Genomic DNA, 23,226 nt, shown 5'->3' with positions numbered 1-23,226 from the left:
CAAAAGATTTCCTTATTTCTCAGGAGAGGACCAAGTTACTGCTATTGAGCACATTCAAGATGTAGCAAATCTATGTATTTTGCATGATATTACGGGTGATAATGTTGCTGTGAGGCTGTTGGCAGCATCTTTGAAAGGAAAGGTCTTAGAATTGTATAGAAGATTGGCTGCAAGATCAATAGCCGATTGGGACCAAATTGGTGGAGCTTTATGTGACTTTTTCAAGGACAATTCTTATCATTTGTCACTGATTCATCAACTAGCCACTACCCAAAGAGCACCACATGAACAAGTCTCTGATTTTAATTTTAGATTTTAGAAGACTTGGGAAAGGATTCTTGCAATGATGAGACCTATAGCTGAACATGCATTTTTATATTACTTAAGAGCCTTTAACACAGTATTGCTGTTATGATTCAAACATTGGGTGACAATACATTACCCGTAGCCTACCAGCTAGCCATCAGAGCAAAAAATAATTTGATACAAGCTAGTCAAGTAGCTCCAAGGCCACCAATGCCCATCTTTCCTATAGCATCAATTATATAGAATGTTGTGCCATTACAAGAAGTTCCATTAGCAGTAATACCGCCATCACCAGCACTACTAGCTCCAAGATCACAACAAATAGTAGTTGCAAGCAGTGCTTCGGCCCAACCAAACGATTTACAAGAAATCAAAAGTATTTTACATACTTTTGGTAATGAGTTGACGAACATCAAGAAGCAACAATTTCAAAATGCAAGGCCTTATCAACCAAATAATAATTTTCAGCAACAAAATCAAGGTGGTTATCAGGGAAACAGGCAAAATTATCAAGGAGGTTTTCAAGCTGGTTACCAAGGTAACAGGCATAATGTAAATTCAAGGCCATTTCAACCATATAATTTTGCCGCAGCTAGTACTTCCAAATATATAGTACCTACTAAAAATAACCTTGCTGCTGACTATGAGTGATTAACCAAGCATTAATGGTTCAAAGTGCACCAATGGCACAATAAGATGCACCTCATGATGATGTTGTTCCACATTAGGACCAACCTCCAAATGAGATTGAACTCCTAAATTGGCAAGGGGAGGAGATTTTTGGTGCGAATATGGATAATCTTGCAACTGTTGTTTATACGAGAACCAAAAAGAGAGGTTTTGAGCTCAATAATGTAGCTGATACAACATAAACAACAGCTAAAGCAGATAATAAAGGTAAAGCAATTGCACAATCATCCACTCCACAAATACATGTGCTACAAAGGAATCTACCCGTTGCTTCTAAGAGACAACCTCATGTACAAGTTGATCATGATGTGGGAAAGATTCATCAGAAGATGAATCTTGTTGTACTATTTAACATTGTGGACAGCATAAAGAAGTTGAATGTGAATATGTTAGTATGGGACAACCTATCAATTCCAAGACAAAAGGATATGTTGCAAGTTGCTTTGGAGGAATTGAAAGGCAAAACTGAGTCTATGGTGACAGTAAGAGGAAACATGCTTACAAATCATCCGTAGGACAATAGCAATGTGACAAGCAATGAGGTATCCAAATATCCTAAGCCTCCTCCATTTTATTTATTGCTGATTGTAGGAGATAAATTGATTCACAACTCTATGGTAGATAATGGTGCTGGTAGTTCTGTTATGCCTAAAGAAATAGCTGATAAGTTAGGTCTCAAGTATCAACCATTACAAAAATGGGTTGTCCAATTAGACAAAACAATAGTCAACGCCTTAGGAATCATTAAGGGTTTAGACCTCACACTTCATGCTTGCTCAAATTTTGTTGTTCCCAAAGATATATGTGTGATCGATTTACCTCCATACTTTGCTACATGTCTTTCGAGAGACTTCACAGCTAAAATAGGTGGTTACTTGTCTGGTGATTGGTCACAATGTTGTTTAGGACCCATTATGACAGAAAGGTTACATAAAATCTGAAAGATTAGCCAAAGATCATATATAGCCTTATCGTCTTGGTACAATTAACATAGTTTCAGATATAACAATAGGGCAAGCTGCTATTACAAATGACAATCATGAAGATGATAGCGTTTTGGAAATATTGTTACATGAATGGGAGAGGAAAATGTTGTTGACAACCATGTTGATATGATCGTTGAGATTAGCATGGGGAATTATGTTATTCATGAATCTGATGCAATGATTCTGAATTTGGAAAATGTTGATGGTGAGCTATCGTATTTGCAAAATGGGTAATAGGAGATGTATTTTGATGGGTATTGAACTGAAAATGGTGTTGGTGGAGCTATGCTTGTGTCACTTCAAAGAGAAAAGTATTTCTCAGCATATTGTTTTGCCTTCTCCTGCACAAATAATATTGCAGAGTACGAAGGATTGATTGCTGGTTTTGAATGGGCAAGGAAGCGTGGGGTCTATTGTGTGAAAGTTTTTGGTGATAGCGAGTTAGTTGTAAATCAGGCTAGAGGCTTGAATGTTGCAAAAAATAATACTTTGAAGTACTACAGGAATACAGTGTGAGACTTAGTTAAAGATTTCAATGCTTTCAATATTGTGTCAATTCCTAGAGGGAAAAATAAACATGCTGATCGGTTGGTTGCCATTGGCACGCAATTTGATCCTATCAATGACCTTAGAAAGGAAGAGGTACAACAATACATCAAACTAGTCATTTGACCTTCTATTCCCGACAATGATGTTAATTGGTAGGTTTTTGATAGCAATAAGTAGATTTTGACATTTCTATTGGAGGAGCAATTTGCTATAAAAAATCAGAATAAAATTAAGCAGCAATATGATGACCAGATTATTCAGCTGAAAAATAACAAGGTTCCTAAGGGTCTGATGATTGATCACATTAGAGTCCGCCTTTAACAATGATAATCAGTTGAGAAAAGGTAAAGCTAGAATACAAGTTAAAGAAGACCATTTTGAAGAGTTGGAAATAACAACAGGTAAATTTCTGAAGGTTGGAAAGGTTTGTTTAGCTGAAGAAAAACAGCAATTTAAGAAATTATGTGAAATTTTCCCTGAAGTGTTAGCTCAGTAGTATTCCAATTTGAAAGGGTTTGACCCAAGCATAGTAGAACATATTGTTGATTTGGACCCAAATTTCAAACTTGCAAGGAAAAAACAAAGGCATATAAATCCAAGATTGGAATTGCTAATGATCAAGAAATTAACTAAACTAATTGAAGGTGGAATCATCTTCCCTATCATGCACCCGTCTTGGGTATCAAATCTAGTACCGGTAAGATAAGACTGTTTGTAGATTTTTGTGATCTAAACAGAGCATCACTGAAGGATTGTCATTCGTTGCCCTTTATGGAGAAGATTTTCTTGGTCTTGAAAGATTTTCCGTTCTAGATGGCTATTCAAGTTACAATCAAGTGCATGTTAGTGATCAGTTCAAGACAGCCTTCACAACGAAATGGGGAACCATGTCCTACAAGCGAATGCTTTTAGGGCTGTCTAATGCTGGTGCAACATTTCAGAAAGCCATGGAGCACGCATTTTGGTGTTTGATTTATAAGTTTCTATTGGTTTACCTCGATGATGTGATAGTTTATAGTAAAACTATAGCTGAACATTTGCAACACTTAAGGCAAGTGTTTGAGGGATGCAAGGAGTTTGGTATTTCCCTCAATCTAAAGAAGAGCATATTCATAGTGAATGAGAGTAAGCTGTTGGGACACATTGTGTCCAAGGAAGGGGTCACTATTGATCTTGAGAGGGTGCAAGCTATCTGTTTTCTTTTAGACTTTTCATGGTGGATGCCTATAGCTGCTATTGCATCTTTTGTTTTAGTCCACGTTTCCCTTGTTCACAAAGGTAAAAGATTCCTAACGGCTATTGTTACTTTGATTAATAATGACTTGATGTGTAGTTATCTTAGTCTTCACTTAACCATAACCAAAACATTTTTTTTTTAGGAAGCTTGTATGGCAATAACATATAAACATGGTTTGATTGATGGGGAGTGTTATTTGAAATTGTGAATAATTTAAGTGACAAAATTGTAAAGTTCATTAGGCGGATTAAATGTTACAAGAAACTTCTTCTTGGTTTGTTAAACTTGAAGCTAGTGGCATTTATTGACTCCTTTTCCCATGTCCATTGCTACAGAAGAGAGGGGAAGGAATGGGATCCACAATGTAGTGCAAAATGTACCAACATTCTTTCTCTAATTTTGATGTGTTATGGACAAGTATTAGGTAGACATTATATATGAGACAAACATTATTATGTTCATGATGCTTATTTGAGCCAATTATTATTACCTTTTTGATGTTTTTATGGGACATTGGACATTATCATTTTGATGCTCATATGACTCAATCATTCGTATTATTTTGAGGCTTATATGAGGATCGCTGCATTGTCGATATGAGAAAATCATTTTGTATTATGAATGGTAATGGTTATTAGTACGTGTGAATAAGACAAATATTGATTTGTCTCTTCTTTGACTAATATGGTCTCTATCAAGAGGCTATACCAAATTAAGAACAATAATAGATTAGGGTGATTATTCTAGGTTTGAACATGCATTCTCCCAATGGAATTTAATCTTGTACCTATGAATAAGAAATATGATGATCAATGATAGATCATCTTTAAGGCCATTGAAAGGTCGATTATATATGAGGTTGCTAACATGATGGCGATGCAAGTCAGCGAAGCATAAATTAGAAATGAGTTGCCCAATGTTGGTGTCTCCTAATAATGTGCAAGATGAACTTGTTCAAATATCCATTACTTTACAATGTGACATCGATGAACCACAAAGATCAACCTCAAGCAAGAGATAGCTAATAGGAATTGATAGGAGAGGACATGATAGCGATGAATGTTTTGGCTACCAAAAGGTTTGTCAACTTTCACCTTGTTCTTGGAGATGACGTTGGCAATTATGTTGGTTAGACTTGTCGTGAGTTGCATTCACTGACTCCTCTTCCAATGTCCCTTATAATGTTAGGTGGACGTTGTATCATTTTATTATAATGTAGATGATGTTATCACATTGTAAAAATATATGAGATTGTCTCTTGTTGATATTATTATATTATTATTATAATGGATTTGATTATATATATTATTATTTTTAATATTAAAATTTAAAAAATGGGGACATTACATAATGATTGGCAATGATGGGTATGGAGCTTATACTTCATTAAAATGTTTATTGTGATATACATAAGGACTAAATTAATAAACTCCCCAAGTTAAGAGTCATGGTTTTAAAATGATCAAAATATATCATCAAGAGGAAAGAATGAAATTTCTATAACATTTACCCACAAATTGCAAAGCCTTTGATTTCTAGTGAGAAGGTACACTGTGATGCAGATAGTAAGGGATCAAGCTTAACTTGTAAACATATCTCCGTTCACTGGACTTATACATTTAACAAAACGTCGAACTCCTCTTCACAATGAGATTCTACATTTAACATTGACAAAAATATTTCACCTTGGAGTACTAATGCCGATATGCATTGGAAAATGATGAAGGATCAATGATGTTTAGATTGAAGGGAGGTTTTCGATTGACCTATTAGTCTTGTCATGTCCTTTGGTATGTTGATGATAAATGCTTATTTCTTGTGAGCTTCATAATAATTAAATAATCTAGCTTTTCGATAACCATGAGTTGCTAATTACTGATGAAAAATTGTACCTTTTATGTTGATTGCAATAATGTCATATGTATCAAAGTGGATGGTGAGATGCTCTACCCCACGACCATCTTCAGGCAAAATACTTGGAAAACATTGTTGATCCGACTTCCTTATGGTAGCTTGAGCTTGTAGGCCACTTTACCAATGTGTTGAGTTATGTGCTATGGACTGTAGAAGTGGCCTTAGTTATTCTTTGTCAGTGACCTTCAAAGACGACTGCTTGTGTGGTCGAAGACGAAGATATACTAGATAACCTACCTCAAAGATTCTCTCATTTTGATGTCTGTTTGCATACTTCTTTTGTTGATTGCAGTACTAGTACTTGGTGACAATTTCGATCCTTGTAGCCGAAATAGTTTTGTCTAGAAGGTGCTAAGAAAATGATAGTCCTTGTTGCTTACAATATTTTGTGGCAATCCATCCAAGTTAAAGATCTCCTTGAAGAATAAATCTCCTACTTGGGCAACCTAGAACTCGATGGGAATGGCGAAGAAGTGTGCATACTTTGTCAATCTGTCAAACACTATGAAAATGCAATTCTTTACATTTACCTTCTAAAGTCTCGTAATAAAATCCACTGAGATGCTTCCCCATTTCTGTTCTAGTATCAAAAAGGGTTTCAACAAGCCCTCCAATGAGGTGTATTTGGGTTTATTTTGTTGGCATGTTGCACATTTCTACACATGCTGCAGGATATCATTCTTAAGATCATTAAATTTTTTTTCTTTGATCTGCCTATAGTTTCAAGGAATCTTGGGTGTCCATCTAAAGGCGAAGAGTGCATTTCCTTCAAAATTTTATGCCTCATTCTGGATTCACATGCCAAATATATTATGTCCTTTTAGTAAATGATGTTATCAACTACCTTGTATTGGTTGTCTTGAATGCCGTTATCCATTAGTTTGCATGCAAAACTTGGAGTACTTGACCAATAAGTACACCTTCCAATCGACTAAAATTTGAGAGAATGAATAGATGGCAGGTTTTCATGAGAAAGCATCTACCACAACATTATTCTTTCCCTTGACATATTCAATGTCAAAATCAAAAGCTTGAATCCTACCCATTTTTGTTGTCTCTCATTTAGATCCCATTGCTGTAAATAATATCTCAAGCTATTATGATCAGTACCGACGATGAACTTGGAACGCACTAAATATTGCCAAAACTTGGTTAGGGTGTGCTCGATGCCTAACAACTCTTTGCCATAGATGGAATACAAGTGTGTCCACAATCTAACAATCTCCCACTTGGGGACTGATCAGGCTCCACACTAAACAACAATCTCCCACTTGGAGAATGATCCTATAGCTATGCCGCTACTCCATGAGGCTCCCACTAGATCAAACCACCCTGGACTTTGCTGTTCTTTTATTCATGTTCAGTCTAGAAGACCAACCGAAGTTGAAGAGAAGTTCAACTTCTCCCTTGTTACTACCTTCATACACATATCTGCTGGATTGTCATCTGTATGTATCTTGTCCAACTTTAACTATCCATCCTCCAAAACAGACCGAATGAAATGGTATCGCAATTGTATGTGTTTTGTCTTGGAATTCAGAACTGAATTCTTTGCAAGATGAATGACACTTTGACTATCTATAAAAAAATAATTATCCCTCATCTCCTTTGCTGCCTTTGTAGCAGCAACATACTCTGCCTCTGTAGTGGATAAAACATTAACCTTCTGTAACCTAGAAACCTAGCTCATCGCTGCCCCACCAACAGTAAAGACATAACCTATAGTACTCTGCCTGGTATCAATATCCCCTGCCAAATCTGAGTCAACATAGCCCTGTAAATCAATAATAGAGCTCCCAAAACATAAACTCTTATTGGATGTTCCTCTCAAATATCAGAGAATTCATTTAACTGCATTCCAATGCTCAATTCTTGGATGACTCATATACCTGCTAACGACTCCCACTGCATGTGCAATATCTGGCCTAGTACATACCATAGCATACATCAAGCTTCCTACAACTGAAGCATAGGGTACCTTAGACATCTTATCCTCCTCTTCTTGTGTCTTGGGACACATCTCCTTAGTCAACTTCAAATGACCAGGTAAAGGTGTGCTGACAGCTTTAGCATTCTCCATAGAGAAATGTTGCAACACTTTCTCAACATAATCAGCTTTAGATAACATCAATTTCCTGTTCTTCCTATCTTTGCAAATTTTCATACAAAGGATTTTTTTTGCTGCCCCCAAATCCTTCATAGAAAATGCATGTGCTAACTGGCGTTTCAGCCCCTTAATATGATCCATGTTAGACCTAGCGACAAGCATATCATCAACATATAAACATAAAATAATGTAGCTGTCATCATCCAACCTCTTAAAATAAACACAATGATCAGAATGACACCCGCTATAGCCATGCTCATGCATAAAACTGTCAAATTTCAAATACCATTGCCGAGGTGCTTGCATCAAGCCATATAAACTTTTCTTCAATTTGCACACTAAGTTCTCCTTACCTTTGATCGCAAATCCCTGTGGTTGAGCCATATATAGCTCTTCATCCAAATCACCATGAAGAAAGACTGTTTTAACATCAAGCTGCTCTAAATGTAAATCTTCAGTAGCCACAATACTTAAAACAGTATGGATAGAAGTCATCTTAACAATAGGAGAAAATATCTCATGAAAATCAATGCCCTTTTTCTGTGCAAATCCTTTTACAACTAACTTGGCTTTAAATCTTTTCTTACCTCCATCCTTTTCTTTTAACCTATAAACCCACTTATTCTGTAAAGCTCTTTTGCCTGTAGGCAACTTGCATAAATCCCATGTCTTATTCTTTAGCAAGGAGTCCATTTCATTTTTCATTGTAGACTCTCACTGAATCTTAGTATCCACCTACACAGCTTCATCATAACATTTAGGTTCACCAGCATCTGTTAATAAAATAGAATACAAAGAGGGAGAAAATCTTTTTGGAGGTCTAATTTGCCTTGTTGACCATCTCACATTCACTGGTGTGTGTGATATTTGTTGTTGCGGTTGTTGCACATCATGAGGAATGACTGGAACATCATGTTTTGGAGTATCATCCAACACTACATAATCATCTTCTTTCTTCTGATGTTGCTGCAACAGATCTTTGTACAACACTTTCTCATTGAATATGACATCCCTGCTTCTTACAATTTTATGATTTTCAAAATCCCGAAGCCTATAACCAAATTCATTAATGCCATATCCAAAAAATACACATTTCCTTGACTTAGCTTCTAGCTTGGTTCTATTTTCAGAATCTATGTGAGCAAATGCTTCACAACCGAAGGTTTTGAGAAAAGAATAACTCAAGGTTTTGAGAAAAGAATAACTCACCTTCTTACCAGTTCATGCTTCCTTTGAAATACCATAATTCAAAGGAGTAGAGGGACCTCTATTAATCAAATATACAACAGTATTAATAGCTTCTGCCCATATGTGTAAGGGCAACCTAGCATGTAACCTCATGCTCCTTGCACGCTCCATTATAGTCCTATTCATGCATTCAGCCACCCCATTTTCCAGTGGAGTCCTTGGAACAGTTTTCTGTCTACGAATACCATTAGTTGAGCAATAATCTTCAAATTCATGATTGCAATACTCACCACCATTATTAGATTTGAGACATTTTAATTTCTTACCAGTCTCATTTTCAACCAAGAATTACCATTTCTTAAAAGTTTGAAATACATTAGATTTCTATCTAAGAAAATAAATCCATACCTTTCTAGTTGCATCATCAATAAATGTAACATAATAATGAGAGCCTCCAAGGGAAGATACCTGAGCTGGTCCCCATACATCGGTATCTAATTTCTCCTTTTTGTTTTCCTTCCTAGTCTTTATAAAACTCACTCTCTTTTGTTTTCCATACACACAACTTTCACAGAAATCCATATTAACACATTTCAGACCTGTTAGAACTTTCTTTGAATGAAGTACTTTCATACCTTTCTCACTCATGTGCCCAAGTCTGCTGTGCCATAGCACTGTATCACTCCCTGCTCAATTGCAGCAACTGTTCTTGAACATGCATTTTCCTCTGAAACAATTAAAGTAGAAGGAACAATATGACCTGTGCAAAGATATAAGGTGCCTACTTTCACACCTTCTACTACTACAAGGGAATCTTTTGTAACTTTCCAATTTTTATCATTAAAAGTAACTACACAACCCTCATCACCGAGTTGCCCTGCTGAAATTAAATTCTTACTCAGCTTTGGAACATTTTGTAATATCCCCTTCCTGAATATTTTACCAAAGCCCGTGATATATATGTGCAGATTTTAAATCCAAACAGTAAACTAGTATTTAATCTAAATTCCAGAACATTAATCATTCATAACCAGCAAATAAACATACGAGAAACTCCAAAAAAAAAAAATGTATTTATTTCCTCCAATAATCAGAAGTACATATTAAAACTAGGAGTTTACTCAAATAACTCAAAAGGCGCTACTGTATTATACATCAACAATACAATAACGTGCAACAACTCAAGTAATTCAATCTTATAATCAGAAAATGAGAGTCAGATTGGAAATATAAATGAAACCTGTAAGAAGGCTAGGTTTGTGTCCAACCTTCAAATGCTTTTTCAAGGGTTTGCGTCTTAGAAGAAGTAACCAGCAACTGTTTCCAGCTCCCAGATTAATGTTTTCTTGAATATTATATTCTTCATATATCCTCACGTGTGGAGCTTGTTGTCCCTTTATAACTTTTCTCAAAGTGATGCATGCTCTTTTAAGCAATGTGGGATAAACCACCTTTTTCGTCCTTTAGTCACTTAAGTGAACATAGTAACTTTTAAAATAAAGTGACAAATTAAATGACTTTAATAGTCACTTAGTCAGGAAACCATATAATCATCAGGCATTAAAATAGTTGACCAAATGAACTTAGATAATCACATGCAATAGCTCATTGGAAAGCTCTCAGCAAGGCGCTTCCAAACCAACATTGAGGTACTGAAAATACTATGCTCTGTTTACTTACTAAAAATAGTAAGTATTCAGACAACCTACCAAAATTGCTCCGATGGGTCTGAAACTGGAAATGCCTAGGCCAAATCTTGAACTGAACCTTGAAAAGAACCTTTCTGCCTTGAAACCTAGGCCAAGTGAGCTAGCACACAGACTTATAATGTCCCAAAAAAAAGGGACATTACACATGTCTTATCTCATGTAGTAGCCAATGATTCCCATTCTCCAACTTAATCTTAACTTTTCCCTTTCCAACAATTTGACAGGGTTCATTATCCCCCCCTTGGACATAATCAATGAAATAACCTCTATGAGGTGTAGTAGCATGAAATAAAGCACTAGAATCTAAAACCCATGAATCATCAACACTTTTTAAAGATAGAATCAAAGCATCCTCTTCGGATTTGTTACCACATTTTTCTCCTTTTCTCCATTTGGTTTATCTCCTTCATTTTGTTTTCGAGTCCAACAATATTTCTTTTTATGCCTTGGTTTCCCACAGTACCAGTAGTCGTTTGGTCCTCTCGATTGAGACTTCCTCCCCTTTGACTTTCCTCTTGATTTTTCACAATTTTCGGAATTACTTCCTCTCTCATTTGTTCTGCCTCGACTTTGTGCATTCAAAGCACTTCCTAATGTAGATCCACCTAAGGATTTCCTACGAGTTTCCTCACTCAAAATAACACTGATCACATTATCATATTTTAGGGTACTAGATCCAGGGACAGAATTACTCATAGCCATTACCAAGCCATTCCAGCTTTTAGGCAAAGAACAAGAGCCCTAATTTCTTCATCAAAATTGATACTCACAGAAGATAACTGACTAGTAATAGTATTAAATTCATTTAAATGATCTACAATAGATCCACCTTCTACCATTTGCATAGTAAATAAACGCTTCATGAGAAATACCTCGTTTGAAGCAGAGGGCTTTTCATACAGTTTCGTTAGGGTTTGCATCAACTCTTCTGCTGTCTTTGCTTTTGTAATATTAAATGCCATCGATGGTGCCAAGCATAATCGAATACTTCCAAGTGCCTTTCTGTCCAAAAGATCCCAGTCATCATTTGACATAGATCCTTGATCCTTGGTTTTGCCTTCCAATGGCTTCCATAAATCCTTTTGATACAGATAGTCTTCCATTTGCATCTTCCATAGCTGAAAGTTTTGCCCATTAAACCTGTCAAGCCTCAGCTTACCCTTGTCTGCCATCGCTCCCACTCTACCGTGAGACTCCCACTCCACCGTGAGACTTTCTTGCAGAGGAAAACTGAAAAACAACCTTGCTTTGATACCACTTGTTAGGATTAAACCATGGACAGAAATACCAATTACATGCAAATATAACCAATATCAAAAAATAATAGATCACACAGAAAAGAACACAAGACACCAAGATTTAACGTGGTTCACTCAATCCTTGGGCTACGTCCACCAAATAGCAAGTCCGATATTATTACGATCCAGTGATTACAACCTAATTACAATCTGTAATCCCGTATAGCTCAATACTGCCGCAAGAACCAATTTCGCATCACCACAATAAAACAATCCCTAACCCTAAGCTCTTTTATACAAGTAATTATTAATTATAACTCTAAAGCGGTAAAAATACTTGTATAAAAGAGCTTAGGGTTAGGGATTGTTTCGTTGTGGTGATGCGAAATTGGTTCTTGCGGCGGTATTGAGCTATAAGGGATTACAGATTGTAATCAGGTTGTAATCACTAGATCGTAATAATATCGAACTTGCTGTTTGGTGGACGCAGCCCAGGGATTGGGTGAACCACGTTAAATCTTGGTGTCTTGTGTTCTTTTCTGTGTGATCTATTATTTTTTGATATTGGTTATATTTGCATGTAATTGTTATTTCTGTCCATGGTTTAATCCTAACAAAGTGTTGACTTTGTGTAAGTTTTTGGCTCTCATAGGTTGTAGGGTGCCTTTTCCTACATCAGTACAATGGCAATGCCCTCTCCGGATACATCACACTTCAGAATGAAAGGTTTAGTGAAGTCGAGTAAAGCAAGAACCGAGCAAGTACTGATTGCTTCTTTTAACTTATCAAGAGTGTGTTATGCCTTTTCATTCCACTGGAAGGAGCTCTTCTTAGTCAAATCTATAATGGACCACTGTGTTGAGAGAAACCTTTTACAAACCTCCTGTAGTAACTGCACAATCGAAAGAAACCTCACAACTCTAAGAGTTAGTTTTGTGGAGGCCAGCTAAGGATAGCTCGAATCTTGTAATGTCCCTGTTTTTGGCAAGTTTGTGCAGTTGATGGAGTTAGCTCATCATAGCGACCCTCATGAGGTGATAGGGTGTTTTGGGGGTCTTAGTTGTAGACTTACTATTTTTAGTAAGTCTATTTTTGGCAGTTGCTATTTTTGGCAGTGGAGTGGGTGGCTTTGGCAGTTGGTCGTCACCTGCAATAAATAAGGTTAATAATTGCACGAGCTCTTATTTATTCATTAATTATTAAGTTGCATTATTATAATAATATTTATGTTATGATAATAATGACATTAAGAGATATTGATAAGTAGGAGATAATTTTCACAGCAAGTCAAATTGTGATATTGCTATCAGGATTTAACTGTGTGATTTTGAGTCAAGCTCATTGATCCATTTTTCATGAGTAGTGATTCAACATGAATCAATCTCTCATGAGAATAAATGGAACACTTAGCACTTATTGGATCTAGGCGATGCTCACAGGGGTGAAGCACTAGGACTTCCTAGGAGGTCACCCATCCCAGTACTACTCTAGCCTGAGCGCGCTTAACTACGGAGTTTCCTCCATGGTTAAACCCAAAGCTTACAACCCCATTTGCAAAACCTTGACCAAGTGTTGTGCCTTATGAACCATTCATTAGAAAGCCTCTTAAGCTCATCAATTGATAAGTAGTAGATAATTTCCACAGCAAGTCAAATTGTGATATTGCTATCAGGATTTAACTGTGTGATTTTGAGTCAAACTCATTGACGCATTTTTCATGAGTAGTGGTTCAACATGAATCCATCTCTCATGAGAATAAATGGAACACTTAGCACTCATTAGATCTAGGTGATGCTTACAGAGGTGAAGCACCGAGACTTATCGGGATGGGTGCTAGTACTACTCCAGCCTGAGCATGCTTAACTACGTAGTTTCCTCCATGGTTAAACCCAAAGCTTGCAACCTCTTTTGCAAAACCTTCACCAAGTGTTGTGCCTTATGAACCATTCATTAGAAAGCCCCTTAAGCTCATCAATTGATAAGTAGGAGATAATTTAAACAAGTCAAATTGTGATATTGCCATCAGGATTTACCTATGTGATTTTTGAGTCAAAATCATTGACCCATTTTTCATGAATAGTGATTCGAAATGAATCCATCTATTATGAGAATAAATGAAACACTTAGCACTCATTGGATCTAGGTGATGCTTACAGGGTTGAAGCACTGGGACTTCTCGGGAGGTCACCCATCCCAGTACTACTCCAGCCTGAGTGCGCTTAACTCCTGAGTTTCCTCCGTGGTTAAACCCAAAGCTTGCAACCCCATTTGCAAAACCTTCACCAAGTGTTATGCCTTATGAACCATTCATTAGAAAGCCCCTTAAGCTCATCAATTTATGTGTAGGAGATAATTTCCACAGCAAGTCAAATTGTGATATTGCTATCAGGATTTAACTGTGTGATTTTGAGTCAAACTCATTGACCCATTTTTCATGATTAGTGATTCAACACGAATCCATGTCTTATGAGAATAAATGTAACACTTAGCACTAATTGGATCTAGGTGATACTCACAAGGGTGAAGCACTTGTTGGTTCCCAAAATCGCAGATTGGAAATCCAAGAGCCTGCCACTTCTCCGATAGGACTTCTCAATCAGTTTTGGCCAACAAACGGAAATCACTTAGATTCCCCTGCACTTCGGGCTCCGCTACACCCAGGCGAGTAAACCTTCACCTTGAACGCTGACTACCCAATTCAAGGGTTTTCTATAGCGAATTTAAACTTTATGAGTTCGTCGGCTGGCAAGGTCTTTGAACTCGATCAGAATGAAATTGAAACTGGATGCTAAATACTTGATGATTGAATGTTTTGTATAAATTTTGTAAATACTGGAATTGATGCTTGCAGAAGGAATATATTGATTTTCTGACTTCAAAAAAAAGACTAGTGTCTTTGCTCATCTGGGCGATAGAGTCAACTTCGGTGAATTTTTACATACCACTTCATAGTGTTCAATGCACTTGTACTGCCAATAATTTTGATAATCTAGATACGACAAACCGATTATGATGCAATCTTAAATTAGTCCAGATTGAATTTTAACTCCACTGAGACAAACTGGACACAACTGTGGAAACAATTAAATATTTCACAACACCTGCGATGATCAAATTCAAAATGCTAATTGACCATGTCCACTTATCTGATAACAAAATCATATACAGAATTTTAAAATATAATTATGAAGGACGATTCCCCTGTGGTTTAAATTTCTACGCCATTAACAAACAAAGAACATTTTTTATTTTATTATTAAAATAAAATAATTTTATAATAATAAAATAATAGAATTTTATTATAAAATCATATTGAACCCTTATTCCTCCTTACAATATAAAATGCTTCCTCTCAATACGAATGTTCGGATATTACAATGATGAATATTTTGCAATGTCTTCTTACTCCTTATATATCTTTATAAAAGGACATTACGTTTCATAATGAAAAAGTCATATACCTTTTCTAAATTAAGATAACATTATTATATCTTTAAACTTTTTTAGCGATAACTCAACTCAAGGTAATTAGAAATAAGGACCTCGATGAACTCTCTTATTCATACCGTTTTGATATATCTCAAGTCTCTACGCCAGTGATGGCACTATTTTATTTGATTTTTTGATCTTTGCCTTCCGTCTTCTGATTTGCATCGTGCGTCTGGCAAATTTGACATTTGAAATATGTTGATTAAATGAGAATGGATGATGTTTGACTTGCCCATATGCGATGGAGCTTCCCCAATAGTAAGACACGGATTCTGAGTTTTTGTTTTTGTGGACTTCACACAAGCATTTTCCAATTTATAATCACATGTTTGGTGCGCCGTCTCCAAACTCGACTCATTTTGCTTGTGCTTCATCGGGATTTCTGGCTCTGGTATCTTTACTGCATATACGTTATTGCCCTTACCTTTGAATGCTCTCGCAGTATAGACCTGCGCATGAATTGGTGTTCCAATTGGGGTTTTTATTTATTTATTTATTATTGAACTGGAAAACCACAGGCGACTGTTGTTAATCTTCAATATCCGAAACGCTCCTTCCTGCTTTGTCCACAAATAATCACACTAGTACATCTCAAATAAGTATCTCAGAGCACCCTAGCTTAACATCAGTCGTCCTCATCCCTAATGTACTTCTCCTGTACTACTGCATTTCTATAGTAATCCCAATCCACAGGTCGAGTTGCTATTTTGCCGAATTCAACAACATTGCCTTAAATGCCAGAAAACACATATCCATTTGCTTTATCGATCAATTTAACAAGATAACCAACACTCTCCTTGTCCTGAATGTCCAATGGTGTAAAACTAACTAGAGAAAAGTCTTCCACCACCCCACATAGTGCCTTGGTGAGTTTTCTGTATTTGGAAGAATGGGGATCCTCATCTAGATGAGATTGTAAGTAAGATAAGTCCTGAACATCTTTGTAGAACTCTAAATTGAAAGCAAGCTTGCCATAACTTTCAATAAGATCCATCTTCGACAATACGTTAATATGTGGCAGTTCCAAATGTAACATTGCTGTCAAGGAAAGCAGTAATGCACTAATGTACATCCCAGGATCATTGCATACGTGAGATCAACTAAGTGTATAGCTGTCAGCCTTAAGTCCATATATTTTGGCAATCCAAGGATGACATTCTTTGCATTGATGTTGTAGTAGGAAACTACAATGGGTCAATATGACAACAAAAGTGCAGATATAAACTTCTGACTACAGTCATACATGTCTTTCATTTCATCACCTCCATTGATATTATTGAATTGTCCTAATGATGAAGACATTATCACACGATTGGCAATAGCCCAAAAATGGAAACTGAATGAGATGCCAAAAATGGATCAAGCTTCCTTTTCTACAACCTTTTTATTATGACTTGTTTTGGCTTGAAGTATATTGTTTGAACATAGGTAGTGCGGAAGATCTGAAAACTAGCCTTTTTCCATTGGTCTTTGGGACTCTAAATTTACCAAAATTGTAGTGTTCCATCAGTGGCTCTTGCCGGGGACATATGCTTCATGTGAGCAAAATGAGATCTCAGTTATCTCTGGAAGAGCAGACCAAGCATTTGCGTTTCACATGATGCAAGGCGAAATTCGGTGGCGCCAGGCCCCCCAAAAGATGAGCATCGATCTTTCCTCTATCAAACACCTTATTCTGATCAAGTAACACTTTCAGCCCTGCTGCATTGGAGGCATCATCCTTATAAACAACACTTATTTCTTCCATTTCATTAACACATTCTCTAGTATGTGTCTTATGTTTATCTTTCACGAAATCATCAGGTGCCCTATTATTTTTGCTGAATGGAGGATTGCTGGAGTTACATTTTTGATTTGTTATACAACCATTGGGATGCATCCTTTCCACCTGATTGTCTTGTACACAATCTGTCTCATTTTCAAGATGTTTCTCCTTACAAGAAGGATTCAAAGATGGTTTGTATTCAGGAGATGCTATCTTTCTCTCATCAAGAATTCCATCAGATGTGACACTAAGAAAATTTTCAGAAGTATTCTCCAACATACTTTCCTTACTACTTGATTCGATCATAACTTCACATTTTTGATACAATCGCTGCTCATAAGATAAACCAGTGCAAGCCTCGCCTTCTAAATGTATGCCATGAGTTCCATCAGCTTCAAAATTGCCAACAAACCTGCTAACTTCATCACAATGCTGATAAATTTGATTGTATGGAAGATCCTCCTCAAATAAAGGATTCAAGAACATAGAAAATTCACACCTATCTTCTATTACTTCTTCATCAAACAATGGGTTTAGGTACATAGAGAATTCAGGCATGACTTCAGAAGAGCTTTCACCCAGATCATCAAGTGTTTCATCAAATAGTGTACTAACTTCATCACTTTGAGAATCATAATTTGCTTGACCAGCAAGGGGGATATCTTCATCAGCAATATACTCTAAAACTTCTTCCCCTTCATACATTGTGTACAATTCTATTTCATCTCCATAATATGATTCTTCAGAATGATCACATCTTTCATCCAATACCTCCTTAGAATGTGCTGATTCATCAACTTGCTCACCATGGTGATTTGAGAAAAAATTTGGACCATTTTTCTCAACATGCTTTTGATATTCCTGATCTAACAAGGCTGAAATTTCCTCTACACTCAAAGAACCTTCTTCCTCATTTTCACATTCATCATCACCTATAGACATATACGTATCATCATGAGTTGATTCTCCTTCAACATGTTCAAAATTTTTATCTCTACTTGAATTTGAAACTTCACTTGACCCATTTGTTATTTCAGTCCTGCATTCTTTATCTACAACCAACTCTTTATCCATAAGTTCAAGAAAGTTAAGAAACTGACGATCATATAAGAGGCCTAATTCCCGCATCCTGTAGAGAAGATCAGATGCTGGAGGTTTGTATTCTGAAGGTATTTCTTGATAAACATAAAACATTCTCAGGAAGAATTCTGTTGCAGATTCATCTTCTTGCTTTTCTACATTCAAATACGCATCCAAAGGAGATATATATCTTGGACTTTCATCAATTATTTGGAAGAGAAGCATCAAATCAGGATCTTTTGGTGATATTCCCAACTCACAAAACTTTTGTATCAATTCCTTGTGTGAAGGCATGATATTTGAAGGTACTTTCCGAAAAATAACCACCATCCTTATAAATAAGTGTGCTGATGTCTCGCCTTCATATCTTTCCAAATTGAAAAATGCATCTAGAGGGTGTATTTATTCTTCCTCCATGGTGTAAGATAAATTTTCATCTTGATCATAATACATATTCTCCATTGTGCATGATCAAATTATTTCCTTATGAGTCCTTTCCCTCAGCAGAGTTACCAATTGAAACTTTATTGAATAGAGTCGCCACCTCTTTCGAGGAATGTATTTATCTTCCGGGTTCTTACTTCCAGTAGAGTACACTTCTAAACAAACTAATACAACTTCTGATACTGATCTACGAACTTAGAAATCCTGGGTAACTTCGCAATATGTATTGCGAGCAACTAGCCCCAGCAGAGTCACCAATCTGTTGGTTCCCAAAATCACAGATTGGAAATCCAAGAGCTTGCCACTTCTCCGATAGGACTTCTCAATCAATTTTTGCCAACGAACGGAAATCATTTAGATTCCCCTGCACTTCGGGCTCCGCTACACCCAGGCAGGTAAACCTTCACCTTGAATGCTGACTACCCAATTCAAGGGTTTTCTATAGCGAATTTAAACTTTACGAGTTCCTCGGCTAGCAAGGTCCTTGAACTTGATCAGAATGAAACTGAAACTGGATGCTAAATACTTGATGATTGAATGTTTTGTATAAATTTTGTAAATACTGGAATTGATGCTTGCAGAAGGAATATATTGATTTTCTGACTTCAAAAAAAAGACCAATGTCTTTGCTCATCTGGGCGATAGAGTCAACTTCGGTGAATTTTTACATACCACTTTATAATGTTCAATGCACTTGTACTGCCAATAATTTTGATAATCTAGATGCGACAGACCGATTATGATGCAATCTTAAATTAGTCCAGATTGAATTTTAACTCCACTGAGACAAACTGGACACAACTGTGGAAACAATTAAATATTTCACAACACCTGCGATGATCAAATTCAAAATGCTAATTGACCATGTCCACTTATCTGATAACAAAATCATATACAGAATTTTAAAATATAATTATGAAGGGCGATTCCCCTGTGGTTTAAATCTCTACGCCATTAACAAACAAAGAACATTTTTTATTTTATTATTAAAATAAAATAATTTATAATAATAAAATAATAGAATTTTATTATAAAATCATATTGAACCCTTATTCCTCCTTACAATATAAAATGCTTCCTCTCAATACGAATGTTCGGATATTACAATGATGAATATTTTGCAATGTCTTCTTACTCCTTATATATCTTTATAAAAGGACATTACGTTTCATAATGAAAAAGTCATATACCTTTTCTAAATTAAGATAACATTATTATATCTTTAAACTTTTTTAGCGATAACTCAACTCAAGGTAATTAGAAATAAGGACCTCGATGAACTCTCTTATTCACACCGTTTTGATATATCTCAAGTCTCTACGCTAGTGATGGCACTATTTTATTTTATTTTTTGATCTTTGCCTTCCGTCTTCTGATTTGCATCGTGCGTCTGGCAAATTTGACATTTGAAATATGTTGATTAAATGAGGATGGACGATGTTTGACTTGCCCATATGCGATGGAGCTTCCCCAATAGTAAGACACGGATTCTGAGTTTTGTTTTTGTGGACTTCACGCAAGCATTTTCCAATTTATAATCACATGTCTGGTGCGCTGTCTCCAAACTCAACTCATTTGGCTTGTGCTTCATCGGGATTTTTGGCTCTGGTATCTTTACTGCATATACGTTATTGCCCTTACCTTTGAATGCTCTCGCAGTATAGACCTGCACATGAGTTGGTGTTCCAATTGGGGTTTTTATTTATTTATTTATTATTGAACTGGAAAACCACAGGCGACTGTTGTTAATCTTCAATATCCGAAACGCTCCTTCCTGCTTTGTCCACAAATAATCACACTAGTACATCTCAAATAAGTATCTCAGAGCACCCTAGCGTAACATCAGTCGTCCTCATCCCTAATGTACTTCTCCTGTACTACTGCATTTCTATAGTAATCCCAATCCACAGGTCGAGCTGCTATTTTGCCGAATTCAACAACATTGCCTTAAATGCCAGAAAACACATATCCATTTGCTTTATCGATCAATTTAACAAGATAACCAACACTCTCCTTGTCCTGAATGTCCAATGGTGTAAAACTAACTAGAGAAAAGTCTTCCACCACCCCACATAGTGCCTTGGTGAGTTTTTTGTATTTGGAAGAATGGGGATCCTCTTCCAGATGAGATTGTAAGTAAGATAAGTCCTGCACATCTGTGTAGAACTCTAAATTGAAAGCAAGCTTGCCATAACTTTCAATAAGATCCATCTTCGACAATACGTTAATATGTGGCAGTTCCAAATGTAACATTGCTGTCAAGGAAAGCAGTAATGCACTAATGTACTTCCCAGGATCACTGCATATGTGAGCATCAACTAAGTGTATAGCTGTCAGCCTTAAGTCCATATATTTTGTCAATCCAAGGATGACATTCTTTGCATTGATGTTGTAGTAGGAAACTACAATGGGTCAATATGACAACAAAAGTGCAGATATAAACTTCTGACTACAGTCATACATGTCTTTCATTTCATCACCTCCATTGATATTACTGAATTGTCCTAATGATGAAGACATTATCACACGATTGGCAATAGCCCAAAAATGGAAACTGAATGAGATGCCAAATATGGATCAAGCTTCCTTTTCTACAACCTTTTTATTATGACTTGTTTTGGCTTGAAGTATATTGTTTGAACATAGGTAGTGCGGAAGATCTTAAAACTAGCCCCTTTCCATTGGTCTTTGGGACTCTAAACTTACCAAAATTCTAGTGTTCCATCAGCACTGACACTTCCTGGGAGGTTACCCATCCTAGCACTACTCCAACCTAAGCGCACTTAACCACGGAGTTTCCTCCATGGTTAAACCCAAAGCTTGCAAACCCATTTGGAAAACCTTCACCAAGTGTTGTGCCTTATGAACTATTCATTAGAAAGCCGGTTAAGCTAACCTAGATCCAATGAGTGCTAAGTGTTCCATTTTTGCTCATGAGGGATGGATTCATGTTGAACCACTACTCATGAAAAATGGGTCAATGATTTTGACTCAAAGTCACATAGTTAAATCCTGATAGCAATATCACAATTTGACTTGCTGTGGAAATTATCTCCTACTTAACAATTGATGAGCTTAAGGGGCTTTCTAATGAATGGTTCATAAGGCACAACACTTGGTGAAGGTTTTGCAAATAAGGTTGCAAGCTTTGGGTTTAACCATGGAGGAAACTCCATAGTTATGTGTGCTCAAGCTGGAGGAGCACTGGGATGGGTGACCTCTCGGGAAGTCCTGGTGCTTCACCCCTGTGAGCATTACCTAGATCCAATGAGTGCTAAGTGTTCCATTTATTCTCATGAGAGATGGATTCATGTCGAATCACTACTCATGAAAAATGGGTCAATGAGTTTGACTCAAAATCACACAGTTAAATCCTGATAGCAATATCACAATTAAGAGATATTTCTAAAAAGTGTGTTGGAATGTTTCAAGTGTTGAGTTTTTTGGGAAACTTCCACAATTTTTGAAGTGGATTTTTTTGGGAAACTTTTGCCAACAAAGGATTATAAATAGGAGCTCATTTCAATGGGAAAAGCATGCTTGGATGTTTTATTTTCTTTTGATGCCTTTGTAGCTTTTACTAAGTTTCTAATTTTTGTTGCCCTTGCTGAAGTATGAGGGTTTTGAAGTTGGGTTGTTCCATTGGATACACAACTGAAGTATTGTAGACTCGAAACTGAGATTTAGTTTTAGGATCTCTTTGCAAATAGTTGCTGAGGTAAAACTATTTGCTAGTTTCTCCTATCATTCTAATTGTGTCTAAGGAGATCTGCATTGCTAAAGGTTATTGTTTGCATTTGTGAGAAGATCCATGAGAGTCTTCTACACCAGCTTGCATCTGCATATTGAAGGGTCAACTGGGCATATTTCAGATTGTCATTTATCATCCGGAGGCCACGTTTGGGTATTGCTAACGTGTACAACCATTGCCAAAGTTGAGATATCAATCTTGGAGGAGGGAAGTCATTTTTCTAGTGCCTGCATTTCATATTCAGGAGGCTATGAATTATTAAGGGCTATAAATGCACAAGACAAGGCCTGCATTCCATAGTTCCTAGCATTGTGAACTGTTATGACAGGTTTTCTTTTTATGTTTGAGGGTCTTGGTCTACATTATAAGTTTACGATCTGATGTTTTGGAGTCAGTGATTTGCAAATGGCTTCCATTACCATAGAATTGAGGAGCGATCAGTGAAAGAGAAGAGTGCACATGCTATAAAAATAAGCAACGAGAACACAAGGGGCACATATAAATCTAAATATTCATAACATAGACAAGGAATTAATAGAAATGAAGATAAGTTTTCATGCATATTGCTAGTTTGATAGTTGAATCAAGTGAGGGACATTACAATGGTATCAGAGCGGTTTCTTGCCAGCCTGTAGGATTTGGGCTTAGTTATTATTTTGATTGGTGCTTACTTCGAAGATTGTTAGATTGATTTTGTGATTTAGTTTTCAGCATTATGAATGACGACAAGAGTTTTGGTATGAAGAGCACAAAATATACGGAGGGGGGGGGGG

At 36.5% G+C, this 23,226-nt stretch overlaps 2 pseudogenes; both read right to left on the bottom strand.

Annotated features, from left to right (window-relative positions):
• Positions 1 to 15,756: 15,756 nt before the first annotated feature.
• On the bottom strand, positions 15,757 to 16,544 carry LOC149577429 (GPN-loop GTPase QQT1 pseudogene; annotated as a pseudogene).
• Positions 16,545 to 20,431: 3,887 nt separating this feature from the next.
• Positions 20,432 to 21,141, bottom strand: LOC149577428 (GPN-loop GTPase QQT1 pseudogene; annotated as a pseudogene).
• Between the last annotated feature and the right edge of the window lie 2,085 nt (positions 21,142 to 23,226).

This window comes from Cupressus sempervirens, chromosome 1 (assembly GCF_028749045.1).
Source record: "Cupressus sempervirens isolate cs-2001-9-10 chromosome 1, ASM2874904v1, whole genome shotgun sequence".
Lineage (NCBI taxonomy): Eukaryota > Viridiplantae > Streptophyta > Pinopsida > Cupressales > Cupressaceae > Cupressus > Cupressus sempervirens.
Note: the sequence above shows the minus strand (reverse complement) of the source record. Positions and strands in the feature narration are given on the sequence as shown.